This window comes from Penaeus vannamei, chromosome 36 (genome assembly GCF_042767895.1).
Source record: "Penaeus vannamei isolate JL-2024 chromosome 36, ASM4276789v1, whole genome shotgun sequence".
NCBI lineage: Eukaryota > Metazoa > Arthropoda > Malacostraca > Decapoda > Penaeidae > Penaeus > Penaeus vannamei.
The window spans coordinates 19,902,062-19,907,061 of NC_091584.1; the positions used below are offsets into that span (position 1 = coordinate 19,902,062).

At 33.9% G+C, this 5,000-nt stretch overlaps 1 non-coding gene across 1 annotated transcript in view; it reads left to right on the plus strand.

Moving 5' to 3' along the window:
• Positions 1-5,000, plus strand: part of LOC113806634 (uncharacterized) — a 7,624-nt gene that overhangs the window by 1,628 nt on the left and 996 nt on the right. The window contains exons 3-6 of the transcript XR_011398180.1: positions 825-934; positions 1,197-1,276; positions 3,189-3,305; positions 3,781-3,819. This is a non-coding gene — a transcript (uncharacterized protein). The remainder of the gene's footprint in view (positions 1-824; positions 935-1,196; positions 1,277-3,188; positions 3,306-3,780; positions 3,820-5,000) is intronic.

Here is a 5,000-nt window from a genome sequence, read left to right on the forward strand (position 1 = left end):
GGAGAGAGAGGAGAAGAGAGAGGTGTAGAGAAGGAGAGAGAGGAGAAGAGATAGAGAGAGGGAGAGAGAGGAGAAGAGAGAGAGAGAGAGAGGAGAAGAGAGAGAGGAGAGAGGAGAAGAGAGAGAGAGAGAGAGAGAAGAGAGGAGAAGAGAGAGAGAGAGGAGAGAGGATAAAAGAGAGAGAGAGAGGAGAGAGGAGAAGAGAGAGAGAGAGAGGAGAGAGGATAAAAGAGAGAGGAGAGAGAGAGAGAGAAGAGAAAAGAGAAAGAGGTTGAATTGGAATTTGTGTGTGAGTGGCATCTACATTAGTATGTCTTACAGAATATGTACCGGATCAGATAAATGAGACTGTATGTAAATGACTATTGCAGTTGAAAACTTAGCAAATGAATGAAGGAATAGAAAAGGTGGGAAAGCAATAGAAGAAAGGAGAAAATGTGAATTAAATAAATTCCATAGTAAATTCATAATGCTAAATGTTGTAATGCTAGCAATGGAAGTTAACAAAAATTGGTAATGTAGAAAAGGTATGAAAAGGTATGAATGTCTACACAGTGCAAGAGATATATTTCAATTACGTTTTCATTGGAAATACAAAGATATGATCAAAACCAGTCAAATCAAAAAAAAAAGAAAAGAAAAAAAAAAGAAAAAAAAAACTTTCTTGCACTATGAAGATATAGATTCTCATTCCTACTTTTTCTACACTTGTTGCAATGGGTACTTTTCAAGATTGCCAAATAAATGGGGTGAAAAAAGAAAGGAAAATGTTAATTATGAATTGCTGCTGTTTGTATTATGCTAAGACTGGATTCTTCTTGCAGATAACAGACATGTTGGTGGCAGAAAGATGAAACAGTGAGATCATAGAATTGCTGATGTCCGATTCATTATTAGAGAAAAAAGTGGAGAAGGCTCTTACTTCATTATATGTGTAAGTCATTTTTTTTTCTACTGTTTTGTTTGTCAAGACCTCCATTTGATGATGAAGATAAAACAATTTTTTAACAATTGTTAAGATTCCATTTGATGTAGACTAGTTGTATTTAATCATGGAGATAAAACAGGTTTTTGACAATTAGTATATACAGGAAGGATTAGCTTATATGTAACAAGGTCTTTGTAGAGTTGTAGATTTACTTCATTTTCTCACACTCTCCTCTCCGCTTATGAATAATTTTTAAAATATTTTTCAGACCTGATACTGAAGTTCGAGAAACTTGGTGTAATGTTATTTCAAGAGGTTTCAGAGATAGAACAGGAGTTGTGTGCACAGGTACGTAGACTGAGGGAAACAATTAATTTCTACCCCAATCCAATCCATATGTGAATCAGCTTTTCTACAGGAAAATTCTAACCATAGACAAATTGACAGAAGTTCAATATAATGTTGCTAATTTCCAAAGTGCCTGTTTAGATTTTTTTTATTTTTTTATTCTGAGTCAGGTATCTAAAGTCACAGATAGAAGTAACTAACTGCTTTATATGTAGTCAGTACCTCTTCACTTTATTTTGGCACAAGGATTGAGGATGCAGTGCAGATTGTACTAATATACCCTCAAGATACAGAAAAATTATAGTAAAACATAATTTTCAAATTGCATAATGTAGATTTTGATCTGTAGATTCCAAGAATGCAGCATCTTTTATGTGTGAATTGAATTAATGCAGATGGGAGTAGATGTGTCACATCCTTGTTAAATCATAAGTTATGTTCTTTAAGGGTTATATGTTTTAGACAATGATAGTGTAACTGATGTGTGTAATATGATCTCTTATTGCATTTAGAATATTTTTTTTTACCTAGGTGTATTAGTAAGATAAGTAAAAAGGCAACTACAGAACCCTACTTGAAAGAGGAAACTAATTATGTGTATTTCATCTATTCAAAATGGAAAATATAGAATGTTTGTCTTATATTCAACCACAGACTAAGAGGACTAGTCCTTTTTAATGTTTTCCATATTATATAGATCTTTTGTAGCCTTCACAAAATACCTGAAAATACCATTTTATGAATGGATATGATATTACCCAGCAGATCTTCTGCTCTGAGGCTAAAAGAGTAAAATTCCCTCTGATACTAAAATAAGATAAGGATAGTTGTAATACATTATTTTCCTTTTATATATTTTGCTCTTCTTTTTGTGACCTGTCAGATCTTTTGTCAAATGACTACAGTTCAAAAGCAAACATAAACATAGCAAATGCAGAAATGTATAAGGATTATAGAAAAATTGTGTGATGTAAGAAGGGTAGGGAAAGGTAGATGAAAAGGTAGTGAATGATAGGAGCAAAGAATTTAAGTGGTTGTGGGAGATTGGCAGATAAGTGCTGGTTAAGTGATGATAATAATAAGACAGACAAGATATAAAAGGGAGAAAAGGAATGAAAGACAATAGGCAAAGAAAAGATTAGATACAGGGTGGTTTAGATGCATGCCGAGAATTTTGAGGAAAATAAGTGTTTTGGAAGATAAAGGGTCTAGTGTTCAAGAAAATGGGCGGAGGATCTTGAAGGTTTGTTAGATTTGATGGTTTTAACCCATCAGAATGAGTGTCTGCCTAGGTGGCAGAAACTCATTCTGCTCAGTAGTTCATTACCCATCCACATTCACTTCTATCTCAGGGTATGAGGAGGTTTCTGTGTTGCCAGATGCTGGGGGTTGAGTTACCTATCAAAGCCTCCTTGCTTACCATAAAGAATGGCATAACCAATACTGATATGGTCCTAAGTGGCTAAAGAGAGGCACTGATATGGCTGATTAGAGTGATAAATAGATGTTTTGAGTGAAAGTATGGAGATACTGTACCTATACAAAAAGAATAGGTGATGGGTACAAATGCAACAACTGCAGAGGTTTTAGCTTGTGAAGAACAAGAAGGGAGACTGATGGCAGTTGTGTGATAGATGGGAGCAGAGTAAGTTGAGATGTTTTGGGCATATAGTAAGAGGAGAAAAAAGTGTGGAGGTAATCGCCCATGAGGATGATTCCCAGCAGTGAAAAGATGCCTGGCAGCCTGTGGTTTGTCAGGTGTTAGGGGCAGGGAGGGGGCAGAAAAACAGAACTGAAAAGGAGAATATTGTGCCTGGATGATGGATGATGCAATCCAAGGGGACACAGGATACATTTATGTGTGTTTATATGTACATATATATGACCTATTTATTGTGGGCTGTATTCACAGGTAACTGGCATGCTACTTGAACTACCAGTTTCATCACTTACACAGTTATTGAAGAACCAGGAGGCACTGAAGGAAGCAGTGATAAAGGCCAAAAAAGAATATCTTAAGTACATTACGGTTAGTAAAACATTTCCTCTCCGTATCTTTTTTAAAATTGTTGCTTAAATAGGACTGTAATGTTTAGAATCAGGACCAAGTGGTAAAATTTCATAGGGATTTGGTTGTAACAACTGCACTGCTAAAAGTAATGATAATGTAAGTAAATTATATTGCACGTTTTTACTATCTTATGCCAGATTATGTAGATATGAACTTTGTTGGCTGCATGTATTTATAATCAATAATTGATATTTTAAAACTAAATATCATAGCCAGTAAGTTAGCATGCTTTAAAAAAAAGCATTTACAAACAGCTATTGATGTAAGGAATTTCATTCATTAGGTCACATTCTTTTGTCCTTCATAGTTAGGATAACTAATTATGGATAATAAGCCTAATTACTATTATGATTATTATGATTGTTATTATTATTATTATTATTATATTTCTTTCTTTCTTTCTTTAAGGCACAGTATTTTTTCCTGTTTTCAGGTGCTATGTTGTCAGTTGCAGCCCATTTATTGTCAGATGGTACACTTAGCAATCTGATGCTTTGATTAACAGCTTATATGGCTTCTTGTTCAAAGTCATGCTTATGTCAACTGAGAAAGATTTGCGACAAATTGCTGATTGCTAATATGAGTGACATAAGCAGAAGTGAATAATGCTTTTAGCTTTCCATTAAGAGAAAAGGCATAGAAGGAAGAACACATGTAAAAGATGTAATAGTTTTGATATTCAATTAGATGGCTTGAAGTTAGCCTATTACTGTAGCCTATTGTCATTATAGGTATTTATATATTAGGTGTTTAGGGAACATCTGCCCTTTTTACTAGAGTATGATCTTGTAACTAGATAGGGAGTAGGCTATAGCTATATTTGGTAATATTTTGGTAGTATTTATGAAAAATGAGAATTTTTTAATAAACTTTGAAGGCTGTAGCTCAGGATACAGATACACAGAGTGCGACTCTCCTGGAACTGGCTGACTCCCATAGTACTGTCATTGATCATTAGTTCGGCCAAAATCCTTTACAGAAGCATTTGTTCTTTTTCATTCATTCTATCTCTCTGATAGATGTGGTCTTTTATTTTCCTGAATGAATATGTATTGCATACAAGATTAGCATTAACTATTTGATATGCAGTGTGATTTATTTGTTTTCATTTTTGTCAGTGAGCAGTAGTTTGGCATGTCTTTTACATAAATATTTTTATTTCTTATTTGTTCATTCTATCTCTCAAATAGATGAAAAGTCTTGTTGTCCCATATGCATATGTATTTGTTTAAACCTTTGCGCTAGATACATGTACTGTCCACTGTACCCAGGGTTCAAAATCAGTACGATTACTTACAGTTAATGATTGCTATTCTGTTTTAGATATAGCAGACGAGATGTGGATCAAGGAATTGCTTTGCAGTGTGAGATTGGTTCTTTTATAAAAGTTTTTATTTTTGAAACAATGAATTCAATTCTGAATTATTTTCTCAGGAATACTCAAGAGGGGTATTATTAGATTTCTCTAGCTTTACACGTTTAATATGGGTCTGTATTTTCTAATGGTTTCAAAATATCTTCTTAGGCACTTTGAACATGTATTATCTTGAGTTAAAAGAATATTTGCAAACAAGTAGATTTTCCAATTCCTTTGTCATATATATGATGAAAGTAATACCTTTAGTTACATCAGTGATATTGGTTTGTAGGAAC